Source organism: Diplotaxodon limnothrissa, linkage group LG22, assembly GCF_057381915.1.
Source record: "Diplotaxodon limnothrissa isolate DT_005_m linkage group LG22, D_limnothrissa_male_GT1.1, whole genome shotgun sequence".
In the NCBI taxonomy this organism is placed as follows: Eukaryota; Metazoa; Chordata; class Actinopteri; order Cichliformes; family Cichlidae; genus Diplotaxodon; species Diplotaxodon limnothrissa.
Genome location: NC_140616.1, coordinates 14,758,338 through 14,773,039, shown reverse-complemented (window position 1 = coordinate 14,773,039; position 14,702 = coordinate 14,758,338).

Here is a 14,702-nt window from a genome sequence, read left to right as displayed (position 1 = left end):
GGGTTTATATCTGTGCAGGTCATAGTGACTTCGATTTAAAAGCTGCTTTGTGTCAGTTATCATGAGTCAGTTTAGGAGTGAAAGGAATGAACTGACATTTTGCTTCCTCGCTGAGAGTTTGATGAACATACTACTTTGGACAACTGTAGGCAGCTTAGCATGAAGACTGGAAACGAGATCGATTTCTGGCTCCATCTGAAATCTGCCCACCTGCACCTCTGGAACTCACACAAAACATGTTTGCTTAATTCGTTTCTACAAGTTGTAATTCATTGAAGGTTAGAAGCGTTCACCGAGGCACCATAGGAAGTCACCGTGCTTGGACAGAAATGAGAGTGCTCTCAGTGTTCACATAGAGAAATACACCATATGGACTTAAGTATACTGCCAGCTATACTTTACACCCACAGGAGCTGCTCATCCTTAAAAACCCATGAGGTGAAACTCCCGGTGCGCAGTTTTTCTGCCGATGTTTACCCAGGAAAGCCTGAACCATGCCAGGAAATTGAGAAATATTGTAGGCCTCCATCTAATTCAGTGAGCTTTTGTTGAACAGTGCATTTTTCATAAATGTTTTGCATGGCTAGGTGCTCGCTGTTATACACAATGCGGCTGAAAACATCTTGAATTCAAAAATTTAGACGTGTGGTTCAATACTTTAGTCCATATAGTGTAACTTTAAACTTTTCAGAGTAATATATAGAAAAGGAACATTTACTGTTGACCTAAATGCAGTAATGTCTGTTACCACTGGCTGTACTTTTAAAGTGGTTGTGTGTCGCTGTGTGTCTATGATGCTTTGACACATGATTTATATAAATATGTATTCAGAAAATATTTTTTGGTTTTTGTTTATTCATAAAGTGCTGCTTGGTTTTAATATGCTGAGAAAAACACTTTGACGATTGTGTTTGACGTTAATGTGTGGTTCTATTTTGTGCCATGTATACACACATGAACACACAAGGTGAGTGGTAGTGCTGCCAGATCCTAATGAGGATTTAATTCTTGCCCCTGGCTTTTGGCGTGATAAGATACTTTCTCCTTGTCTCCCCCCCCTCCTTGCAATCATGTTAAACTTCAAAAACACCCACACCAACACCTGCCCAGTCTCAGTTTGGCACATGCCTAAAAAAATGATTGAAGCCTGTTTCTGGGTCTGAGTGAGATCAGTCAAAAGAAAGACGAAGGAGGTTTCAGGCTCATTTAAATTCATAAATAAACACCATTAAATACTTTTATTTCAATAGAAGCAAACAGAAAATAGAGCCCTCGCAGTAAATTAATTTCATGTAGTGCATACACTTACTTTATTGATCAGCTTTCTTGAACAGTTACAATTTTATTTATTTATTTATTTGCCTTTTATTTTATTGCTTTTCAGTTGCAGTGTCTTGTTTTCCTTGCATTTCCCTTGAGTTCACAACTGAGACCTGCATGCATTTTGAAGCTGTTTTTCACTCCACCTAGTAGTAGCTAAACAAAATCCCTCTGAAGGTTCATTTCAAGAACCAATCTGGCCAGATATGATTAGTTTCTATGTTGATTATGAAAACAAGTGAAAATCAATGCAGAACAAACACCTCAGCAAACAGAAAAATAACAGAAAAATCAAGAAACTCTTTTTCATGCCAGATTATGAATTAAGTGTCTTGTTATAAAAAAAACAACTTTAAGCTTCCAGTGAATTTATGACTGTTCGCTTCTCTCTCCGAGGTCTGCAAATTTCCTGAAAAAGATGCTTTAGCTGTATGTTAACACAGAGTTCATGAGCATTTTAATGCACATTTCTGATGAATGTTACAAACTATCTTTGAACAATTCTTTTACTTTGTACTGATCTGTGGTTCACATATAAATAGAGCAGAGCAGTGAATAAATGACAAAGATAAAATATTTAGAGCACCAAAGTGAAAGTTTATTCGTGCTCTGGAAGAAAGTGACAGACCTCGTGTGTGGCTTTTGTCAGACTTTACAGACAACGAGGAGCACTTTGTTGCTATTGTTACTATCTTTCTGAGAAGCTGTTGGTCATTGCTTAAGATTGTGACATTGCTATGAACAAAATAAAGACATTGCTTGGAACAAGAGTTCAATTACTTTCTGAATTTCTGTGAACATATTGTTGGAGTTTTTGCCGCAAATTATTTGCAGGGAGGGGAAACTGTATCTCAGATTTTTGTGCTAGTATTTTTAATTGATGTGCTAAGTGTACTCAGTTGTGTCAATTTCTCCGCAAATCTGTAATTGCATGATGTTTTTAAACGCACATTATTCACTGGTTACACCACTGGTTTGTGGTGTTGCCATTGTGTTTTTAAAGAACCAGACGTTATGGTATTTTGACCAGAGGGTGGAGTTGGCGGCACTGGATTCCTGGATTCCTCCCACAGTCCAAAGATATGCACATTAGGTTAACTGGTGATTCTAAATTGGCCGTAGGTCAATGAGAGTGTTGATGATTGTCTATATCCATGTTAGCTCTGCAATAGATGGCAACTTGTCCAGGGTGTACCAACCTTCTCGCCCTGTGACAGCTAGGAAAGTCTTTAAGCCAGCAGCATCCCTGAATTGTATGATTCTTCTTCTCCTTTTTAGGCCTCACTTCAGCGGATCATTTCTAATCTCGTTCATCCTGGTCAATCGCAGTGAAAACCTTGAATTGGATAAGTGAAATAAATATGTGGGTTGAAGGGTGGAGTGCTAAGATATCAGCTAGTGACAGCAAGCTTAATTTGAAAGCTACATCTATAGCCTGTGTCATTGCAGCACACCAATATACGGCCCGCTAATTGCTGGCTAGTAACAGACTAATACTAGAATTTAATTTCCCAAAACTGGAGCAGAGTTTTCACAGCTCACTATACCATATCTCAGATGGGTGCAAAGAAATTCACCATAAGGCACAAACAGCACAAAAATGATACAGATGTCCAGTTCTGTGGCTCAAATTAGTGGAGGTGAGGTCTAGCAGACAGCTCCTGGCTCTCTGCACAGCTGCCTGTGTGGCCACAGCTGTCAATCAAAGCAGCCAGTTGTATCTGTATTATAATCATAGAAAATATGATGACTGGCTGAAATGTATGTTGACAACTGGACATTCCCTGGAGCAAAAATATCTTGTATTCCCTTGTCAAAGCCTGCCAGATGTGATGATTGTGGCTGCTTTTAATCCTGTTTTTCCATGATAGGAAGAATGAAAACAGATTTCAGCCTTAATGCATGGCAATAACTTCTAAGAAATCAGCTGCTTAATTTTCTTGTCTTGCTTTTATTCTGCTTTTCTCTGTTTGCACTGTGCAGCTGTTGTCTGTTCGTAGCAACTGTTAAACTGCCCTCTTTGGAGAAATGAGGTCAGAAATGAGTCTGTGTGTGTGTGTAAAAGACAACGCTGTGCATCTGTCTGTCTGACCCCCCTAGGGAAACAGCCAGGGATTAAGAGTGGGGGCCAAAATCAGAAACATGAGGTGAGGCAGAAAGGCGAGGGTTAAAAGGGAGCAAGGGATGAGATGATGGTGGAGAGAGAGCGATTTAAAACTGCAGAAAAAGACATCTGGCGGACGTGTTTGAGGTAACAGAGAGAGGTAGCGGAGGTCCATGGAAATATGTATTTAAAGGGAGTCCCTTGAAGATTTCTAATGAGGTGAAAGGAGGTGAGTGCGGATCTGATTAGTGCTGAGAGCAGATGTGGAGAGGGATGGTTTGAGTTTATTCACGAAGCAATCTGGAGGTGTTACAGCCCTAATTTCAACACTAAATGATGACCAAGACCCCTAAGCCCACACAGACAGAAATTTTTCCATGAAGCGCCGTGTCAGCTGATAGCCAGCCACCCTCAGGACCACTGAAACTTTTCACATCTGATCTTATTGGTAAATAAAGACCAAGCAACAGTATGTGTTTCTGTTTGAGAACTGTGAGGTTAGTAAGGACAGTGTCAGTGCAAGAAAAATAAAATGCTACGTGTGTGCATGTGTGCTAAACATTGTGCACATTTGGGACAACAGCTGCTCCAGGGGTTTGTCAGATTTTTTTATTTTTTATTTTTTCCCCCCTTTTTCCTCTCCCTGGTGACTGACACACACACACACACACATGGCTTTAGCGCCGGCGATAACAGGAGCAGCAGCACCTCCACTTTCACTGATCCATGACAAAACGAGTTTTATTTTAATTCATTCAGTGGATTTAGTTTTGCAAACAAACAAACATTAAAAAAAAGTCTGTGTTGCCTGTTTTACCAACACTTTAATCACGTCGCTGTGGTTTGTAACCCTGGAACCGTCCCAAATCTTTAATTGAGTGTGTAAAGGCATAAAAATCAGTGAGTATTATCTCGAGAAAAGTGCCATTTGTGATGATCACAGTATTTAAAGATAAGCCCAGATTAAATGAAATGTATCACAGTAAAGTCTCTGGTCTTTACCCAGAGGGAACTTGAATAGGGAGGTTAATTTGTGACAGATTGAAGACATTTAATTTTTAGTCAGTCATAATATTCTAATTAGCAGTTCGCAGTTAGCATTGACGCCAAAATTCTTACTTTTTTGAAAGTCAAAAGCTCGATGGGCTCTCACAAAGGGTGACTCTCTGTGCTAAGGCTGGTAGACAAGATCTACTAATATCTCAGTAAGACACCAAGTTCAAAACACTTCAGGTTGGTCATTTGTCTCTAATCTTGCTAACACATTATTATAGACTGTAAAAGTGTGATGTAGTCACAGTAACGCCACCCAGCATTTCTGGACAGTGAAGTCCACGCTTGAAGTATCCAGCTAAGTATTTAGGCCACTGCTAATTTGGTGCTTTGAAATCGGATGTAGGAAGCGATGTACCTGGATATCGCTTTACAGTTGATTGGCAACCAATCTCTTTCAGACTCCGGTTGCCCGGGCAACACTTTAATGTATTTATGACCTTGTCATATGTCAGTTAAATTAGTTTATATTTATTGGCACATGAAAAATGAGACAACATGCCGTCTCCATAGAAATAACCCCCCCCCCCCCCCCCCCCCCACACACACACACACACACACACACACACACAAACAAATCTAATAAATAAATAGAACAGTTCAAACAGTGAATAAAAGATCTAGTAGTTCAGGTTATATAATGGGGGGAGTTGCGGCGGCTGATTGCTTGTGGGTAAAAACGTTGTCATTTTGAAAGTCCTTGCTTTAATGGACCTGAACCTTTTGCCTGATGAAAGTAGTTGGAACAGGTGATGGGCAGGGTGAGAAGAGTCAGCGGGAGGTGAAGATGGTTGTAATGTCTGCCAGCTCTGTCCCAATGGTCTTTCCAGCAGTTTTAATGATCCTCTGGATGGTTTCCTGTTCTGCCTTTGTGCAGCTGGAGGACCGGGAAGCCACACAGTATGTCAGCACGCTCTCCATTGCAGAAATTGACCAACAGTCTTTTCTCTCATTGGTTTCCTGAGGTAAAACGGATATTGTTGGGTTTTTCCAATGTCCAAGGCTATGTTAGTTTGAGGACAGCCCGAAAAACTTGAAACAGATGACATGCTCTACATCCTTGCTGCTAATGTAGGCGACCTGACCTCTGGAAATCTACAATTCTTTCTTTTGTTCTGCTGATGTTCAGACAGAGGTTGTGGTCAGAGTGCCAGACTACCAATGTATCCACTTCTTTCCCATAAGCCGACTCGTCTCTTGTTGGAGATGAGGTCAAGCACTGTGGTGTCATCCACAAACTTGAAGATGTGATTTGCCTGGGAAGGCAGAGAGCAGTCATGTTTGTAAAGAGTGTAAACTAATATTTTTCCTGTGCATCAACTGCTTGCATCATAATTTAGCTCCCAATTTAGCATAATTTCAGCTGTGATCATTTGAAGTCACCAAATATCACTGAATTTAGATTAGATTAGATTAGATAGAACTTTATTAATCCCTCGGGTGGGTTCCTCTGGGAAATTCGATTTCCAAAAAAGCACAGCACCGACAGAAGTTACAGAGTTACAGAATATTATATATATATATATAAAAAAAACACCCAGCACGCCCCTGCGGGCGGTTTATCCTTCAAGCTCGGGTCCTCTACCAGAGGCCTGGGAGCTTGAGGGTCCTGCGCAGTATCTTAGCTGTTCCCAGGACTGCGCTCTTCTGGACAGAGATCTCCGATGTTGTTCCCGGGATCTGCTGGAGCCACTCGCCTAGCTTGGGAGTCACCGCACCTAGTGCTCCGATTACCACGGGGACCACCACTACCTTCACCCTCCACATCCTCTCGAGCTCTTCTCTGAGCCCTTGGTATTTCTCCAGCTTCTCGTGTTCCTTCTTCCTGATATTGCTGTCATTCGGAACCGCTACATCGATCACTACGGCCGTCTTCTTCTGTTTGTCTACCACCACTATGTCCGGTTGGTTAGCCACCACCATTTTGTCCGTCTGTATCTGGAAGTCCCACAGGATCTTAGCTCGATATATATAATATATATATACATACAGAGACAATATAAATAAAATATACGAAGGGGATAAATAGAATAAATAGGAATAAAAAATAAAAATACAAGTGAATTGCACATTTCAAGTATTGAGTCTATTGCACCGTTGACTATTTACAAAAGTATTGCACAAAAGGTATTGCACAGTGAGGTGAAGAGGCACTACAGCTTAGTTGTTCCCCCCTCCTTTGTCCTCCTGTTTCCCCTCCCTCTCCCCTCCAGAGAGGAGTTAAACAGTCTGATGGCGTGTGGGACAAAGGAGTTTTTAAGTCTGTTAGTTCTTGTCTTTGGGAGAAGCAACCTGTCACTGAACAGACTCTTCTGGTTGTTAATGGCCGTGTGCAGAGGATGCCTGGCATTGTCCATAATGTCCATCAGTTTCTTTAATGTCCTTTTCTCTGCCACTGTCACCAGAGTGTCCAGCTTCGTGCCGACCACAGAGCTAGCCCTCCTGATCAGTTTCTCCAGCCTGGATGAGTCCTTCTTTGCTGTGCTGCTCCCCCAGCACACCACAGCATAGAAAAGTACTCCAGCAACCACTGACTGGTAAAACATCCTCAGGAGCTTCCTGCAGATGTTAAAAGACCTCAGCCTCCTGAGGAAGTACAGTCGGCTTTGGGCTTTTTTATACAGGTGCTCTGTGTTGCATGACCAGTCCAGTTTATTGTCCACCCACAGCCCGAGGTACTTGTACTTGTTGACCACCTCCACCTCCTCCCCCTCTATCTGAACCGGCAGTGGACCTGCTCTAGACCTCCCGAAGTCCACAACCAGTTCCTTAGTCTTTGAGGTGTTGAGTTGCAGGTGGTTTGTGTGACTCCATGCGACAAAGTTCCTCACCAGACTTCTGTACTCCTCTTCCTGATCATCCCAGATACACCCCATGATGGCTGTGTCGTCTGCAAACTTCTGAATGTGGCATAATTCAGAGTTGTAGCAGAAGTCAGAGGTGTACAGGGTGAAGAGAAGAGGGGACAGCACAGTTCCCTGTGGGGCTCCTGTGCTGCTGACTAGGGCTGGGTATCGTCACTGATTTCTAGAATCGATTCAATTCCGATTCACAAGGTCCCAAATCGATTCGATCCACGATTCGATTTAATTCGATTCGATTTAAATCTGGGAAATTTTGACAGTCAGAAGTATAATTCAGATCAGAACATTTACATATTTTTGTATCTATAAAAAGGAAGCTGACACTCGCAAGACTTTATCCAAGGTGTGAGCATCACAGCAGATGCCTTTGTGTCAAAGTAGCTGAAGATAAAACACAGAAAAACATGAAGGTGATTTTCCTGGCCTGGGATTTTATAAAAATATTCTGCAGTACATCAAAAACGAAAGAAAACCATTAATTAATGAACATTACCTCTGACGTTACAGCGGTTTTATTAGACACACGGCTAAGCATTTTGCATTTTGAATAATATTAAAAAGTTTAAATTTGTTCAGTATTGAACAGCAGAAATGAGGTTTTCTTTTCGGAAGAATGTAAAAGGGAAAAAAACAGCGGCCGACAGCGCTGTAAGCAACAGTAGACTTGTGCATAACAAGCAAGCGAATAATGAAGAAAGCGAAACTGTTCGAGAGAGAGAGAGGGGGAGGGAGAGAGGGAGAGAGAGAGAGAGTGAATTCATGACGATGTTTATGTGAAGCGTTTGGATCTTCTTTAGCTGCTGGTTCGGTCAATATTGTTTGGAGAGAGATCAAACTAACAGCTTTAGAATCAGCGCATAAAGGGCGTGAACACAAAGCGCGGACCCGGATCAGCGAGCTGTCGGCTTTCAGCCCCGACTGTGAGAAAGGCGACATCTAACTGATTCTGATCCGCGGGTCGCGCTGTGTGTTTAAGTCTATGTGCAGAATCCCTGTACCTGCTCTCATTTACTGTTTGGTGGTTCTTGAAATTTTGTGAGATGTCACCAGAGATTCTGGCATTTCGGACAAAATAAATTTATATTAAAAAATCGATTCAGGATTTTAATGAATCGATTTTATGTTATCCAAGCCAGAATCGATTTTAATCGATGAATCGATTATAAAAACCCACCCCTACTGCTGACCACTGTGTCAGACGTGATGTCCTTCAGCCTGACGTACTGTGGTCTGTCGGTGAGGTAGTCGGAGATCCAAGCCACCAGGCAGGGGTCCACCTCCATCCTGTTCAGTTTTTCTTGAAGCATACAGGGCCGGATGGTATTAAAGGCACTGGAAAAGTCAAGAAACAGTATCCTGACCGTGCCTTTTCCCCCATCCAGGTGTGAGTGGGCTCTGTGTAGGAGGTACAGGATGGCATCCTCCACTCCGACACCCGCCTTGTATGCAAACTGTAGTGGGTCCTGGGCATGTTGTACCTGTGGTCGGAGGAGGTTGAGGAAGAGCCGCTCTAGAGTCTTCATAAGATGTGACGTCAGTGCCACCGGTCGGAAGTCATTCAGCTCATTGGGCCGGTTCTTTTTGGGGACCGGGACGATGCAGGATGTCTTCCATAGGGCGGGCACTCTCCCCAGTCGCAGACTGAGGTTGAAGACTCGTTGTAGCGGCTCCCCAAGTTCAGCAGCACACGCCTTTAGCATCCTAGGACACACCTTGTCTGGGCCTGCTGCCTTTCTGGGGCGAAGCTTCCTCAGTTGCCTCCTGACCTGATCCACTGTGACACTGGGAGATGTTTGGGAGGAGGGGAGGGGGGGAGATGTCTTGCTGCTGAGAGAGGGATTGGAGGAGGGGGGTGTCATGGTGTCAGGAAGGGGGGGAAGCGAGGGAGGTAGGAGAGTGGGGATTGGACTCTGTAGTGAAGGTGAGGGTGGGGGGGTTGTGGGCTGGTCAAACCTGTTGAAGAAGTTGTTGAGTTCGTTTGCCTTCTCCACAGTCCCCCCCACTGTGCTTTTCTTGGTGTTGTGGCCTGTGATGGTTTTCACACCATTCCAGACCTCCCTCATATTGTTCCTCTCCAACTTCTGCTCCACCTTCCTCCTGTAGGTGTCCTTTGCTTCCCTCAGGCAGCGTTTTACCTCCCGCTGTGCTGCCTTCATCTCCTCCTTCACTTTGCTCCTGAAAGCCTTCTTCTTCATGTTGAGGACAGCTTTGACTTCCTGTGTTACCCACGGTTTGTTATTAGGATAACACCGTACCGTCTTAGCAGGGGCGACCGTGTCCACACAAAAGTTGAGGTAGTCTGTAAGACAGTGTGTCGCCCCCTCTATGTCCTCACCATGTGGGAATTTCTATAGTCTCTGGTCACCACATCATTGTGAATCACCCCCTGCGTGCAACTGCATGCCCAAGAGATTCAGGGATTAATATGTATATGATATGAAAAAGGTCTTTATCCATTTGCCACTTAATGGCTTAAAAAAAAAAAAAAGAAGTTCAGAAACATTGAAGCAAACAGCACCAGCTGTGAACACTGGACCCAAGAAAGGCCCCATGGTGGATGGTCTGGTGCTGGCTACTATTGCAGATGGATTTGGTGAATTCGTTGTAGACCGTTGTTGCCCATTTTACACTAGACTGTTTACATTTCACCCAATTATTTACAATTTGCATAACATTCTTTGATGACATTAAAGGTTAATTTATTTTTCCTTTTTAGGAGACACTGTAAAATCTGTAAAATCACAGAAATAGCTCCCTATTTTCTTGAAGCACTTATACTAATTGTGCTAGCAAGTGTTTTTCCACGAATCCAGTGCATATGGAACAACATTAATATTTTATTAAGAGTTGTAGTTTTCTGGCAAATGTTTACTCTCCTTTTAGTTATCATTTAGCCTCCACCAGCTTCTAAGAGAAATACCTGTCAGGTTTTCAAGTCTTGTTTTATTAAGCGGACACTTGTTAGCTTTATCTTCCTGCAGCATGATGCTGTGCACTAGTGTACAGCAAGTCCTCAAAACAGCTGCCGTGTGTCCGAATACTATTCTCATGAGTTGTAAGAGTGACCAACAGCAATTGTCTCAATGTTTTTGTCTTTTAATGCAAAACATCTTCTACAGTTTACTTTCAATAGTTAAACTCCTTTTTGACTCATCAAGCAGGGCTTTTACAATATCGATTTACCATTTAGATTCAATGCTAGATTCACAGCTGATGACATCATATTATGTGATGTTGCTGATTTTAAATTGCTGTTTTTTATTTAACCGACATGAAAGATCATTGAAATTTGACCTCATTTCCGAAGCAAGAGTTTTGATTGTGATGTTTTAATGAAGCAAGTTATCCGCCCCGAGTGGGAAGTCTTCCGCCTGCAGTAGTTTTTAATTGGCCCGTATTTTTGCATTATGACTGTGGGAATTTGGCACTAGAGTAGCCCTTGGTACCATTATTAATAAGAAAATATTGCTTACTAATTTTTTTTTAAATTTTTTATTATTTTTTTTAACAAAGCTTTAATTTTATAACAAACTGATGACCTTATGACAGCTGTTGTTCATCTATTCTAAAAGCTTCAGTTTTGCAGGTTATTGTGCAGTCATTACTCCAACGTAAGTGTGGCACTACACTGACGCACTTTGACCAGATCACATACCATTTAGAGCTATTTGAAACCTCCAAAGCATATGAAGTTGTTTTTTTTCCCCCCCACCACATAGTGGCTCCGTCTGGCTCACACATACAAAATCTCTTTGTCTGCAGCTGTTTTTCTTGTTCTCTCTCCTCCCTTTTCTCCCTCTCAGCCCTTCACCCTGTCATGGATCAGAGAACATGTCCCAAAGTGCTTTACAGGCAACACACGTGCAGCATGTCCCTGCATGCTGATGTGACTTTACAGCTCCAACCTTGTACAGTAGATATGTGTGTGTCTACACAGATGGTGTGAAGCTCCACTGGTAGTTGATGTGTGGCCCTACAAGCAACAGTGTGTGAATATTTCAAACTGCATTGACCTTGAAGCAAACGTTAGCGACTGTGAGAGAAAGTATATCACATCGTGTAGCCTTTATATATCATATTTTGAAATAAATTCTACTTTCTTCTATTGCATCTTGTCTCCACAGCTGTGGCCAGATGCTTTCATGTGTCTCTCCACCTGTTTCTTGTCAACCCAGCATCTCAGGAAGTTTACAGTTTTGACACGGACACTGAGCTGGACTCAGTGTGTGTGCTGGATAAATCAGGAGCCCCTGTAGAAAGAATTCTCACTCACACCTTGATTTGGTACCAATTTTACATCACATATCCCTCCTGACACAACCTTCCCAGGCTTGGGATCGGCACTGAGAATATGCTAGCTTGCAACCTGGGATCTTAGGTAAATCTATTAAGCACTACACCACAGAGCTGCTGATGAACACAAAAATGTGAGATTCTGTGTGACTTTATGATTTTCTGCAAAAACATTTCCAGATCATAATTTAACACTAAGAAGGTACTTTGGTACACCATTGCTAAAAATATTCACTCACCCATACAAATCATTGAATTCAGGTGTTCCAAACACCTGAATTCAATGCACACAGATGTATAAAATCAAACACCTATCCAAGAATTTTTCCAAGTGTCCATGAATATTAAAGAGGTAAATATTACTTCTCAGTTGTAGTGAACTGATATAAGAAAATAAATTGTAGAAAACTAAACAGAAGAAAATAGAAGAGAAATAAGAATTTAACATAAACCAGTGACACACTCCAAGGCATGATCAACCCTGGCAGGGCCTCCTTGGATGAGGGTGTCTAGTGATAATGGTTGAAGCACCCGGTGAATCCAAGGTCCACTACTCACGATGTGTCCCAAATTTTAATATGATAATCTAGATCACTTCTCTAATCCCTAAACCTAACCAAGGAAGGTAAAAAAAAAAAAAAAAAAGGCAGATTAGCTTGGGATAAAAGACTGAAACACCCTGTGAAGGTGAGGCACACAATGATGTGCCCCACTGGTAAGGTTTCTGGACAGCCATCCTTCAAGACTTTCTCCATTTGAAGCAATGCATTATCAGGGATTGTAACATGTAGTCCTTTTATTGAGTGAAATTGATTGGGCTGGGGGGCGAGACACAAGGAGACACTGATGGTCTCCTTGTCCAACATCAGTGTCTGACCTCACAAATACACTTCTAGAAGACTGGTCAAAAATTCCCATAAACACAGTGAAGCTAATGTAGCTGCAAAGTGGGGACCAAAAATCCCCATGGATTAAGGATGGCACTCGAGTTCACATGTGTGAGTGTATGAGTGAATATTTTTGGCAATATAGTGTATCTGCTAATACTGTGGTAATAAAATACAGGGAGCCGTACTGAGTTTGTTTGTGATTAGATGTGCACCAAGTCTAACATTCTCACAATTTTAGAGCACCACCGTCAAAATAATTAAAAACTTTATTTAATGATTGTTGATATTAAATTTCATGGCAGTTCAGTCTGTTGTCTTATTGGTGAGGGTCAGGCACCAAAAAGTGATCAGGATCCATCATGCTCGCATTAGGAGCATATGGTGCATCTGTTTAATGTGAGTTGGAAAATTTAAAGCACCAAACATACATACAATTTGACAAAAAAATTTAGTTTAAAAGTACTTAAATTAACATTTTTCATAACAAAAAAACTAAATAAAAATTATATCTAGCCAGTCCAGTAGAACAAAAAATAATAAATAAATAAACTAGATAAGTAAATTCCAGTGTGAAACTTGCTGGTGTTATATTGCTTTCATCCTAGCACAAAGAATGATATTACTGTGCATTTATGATAACCCCTGAGCCTCATTAGCCTAAACCAGACCTGGTCCATACAGCTCTGTCCATACATAACACTCATTACTCTGTATGTGCATTTGGTGTGTCTATATCTGCTCATGTGTGGACACTCGGGACTGACCCCTTGTGCCGCTCACACATGACCTCTCATCGTCTTGGTCCCTTCTTCCCATTGGTCCCAACCTCTGCTGACCTCACTTCTGTTACCATGGGCACCAGAGGAATAAGGAAGTATCCCACTGAGTGCTGTGGCTCTCTGAGCAGGCTCAGATAGTTTCTCTCTCTGGGTTTGTTGGCATTTACATGCTCATTAAGCTGGAAAGTTTTGACAGTAATGATGGTAATGGGGTTTTGTTTTGTGCGGCTTTTATAGATTTTGAAAATTTCCAATTTGACGGCTGTACACACCGTTCATAGCAAAGGGTGAAACAGTATAAGTTCTCCAGGGAAAGATTTTATATATATTATGCCATAATGTTAAAAATTGAAACTTTTGGATAATTCTGCTGACTATCCATCCATCCATCCATTCGCTTCCGCTTATCCTTTTCAGGGTCGCGGGGGGCGCTGGAGCCTATCCCAGCTGTCATAGGGCGAGAGGCAGGGTACACCCTGGACAGGTCGCCAGTCTGAATTCTGCTGACTATTACTTGCAAATTTGTTGCCCTCTACATGCATAGAAATTCTCATTAAATCAAAAATCACATTATGTACTGTAGAGCCTTATGAACTTGTAACAAAAATTCTAAAAATTCCTTCAGTGTTAACAGTTCAGTTGAGTCTGGATCATGATTTAACAACAAAATAACACGGGCACTCAGCAACCTTACTTTTATAAATTAATACAATCAGGATATGAGTTGGGAACCTGCTGAGTTGAGTACCCTTCTGAAAAACCCAGATGACTTGCAGTCATTGCTGCAGACTGATCGCAACATGTTGGTAATCTATCTGCATTTATTAGCGGGCAATCTGTCTGAGTGCATGCAGTCACTTTGAATCAGACCACAACTATTTGGAGGCAGACTGGCTCCCAACAGGTGACCTGTGCAATCACCTTGAGATCAAAATTGGTCACACAGAGGTTGAGTGTTGAACACTCAACCTCTGTGTGAAAAAAGGTTAATGTAGTCACCCGGTAACCACCGAATTTTCCAAGTTGTAAGGAGGTTGCCGTCCTATATTTATTAGTGCGATTGAGCCTTTAAGTTGTGTTTTACAATTATACTGCTTTGAAAATAAAAGTATATCCTCAGTACTTTACCTAACCAACAAATATTTGGATTTTTGGAAGAAACTGGAGTGAAACCATTTGGCATTTTGGAAAAGAAATAGCTGTCACAATACGGTAGCTATATCTTTGCTGTACTGAGAAAGTATATTATCAGTTTCAGACTCATTTTAGTTGATCTGAGGACACGCAGCAGTATATTTCCAACAGTCTAATTGGATAAAATCACCTGGACAGACTCTGGATGACACTACCGTTATTGGGCTCATCTCTGACGGGGATGAGTCTGCCTACAGGAGGGAGG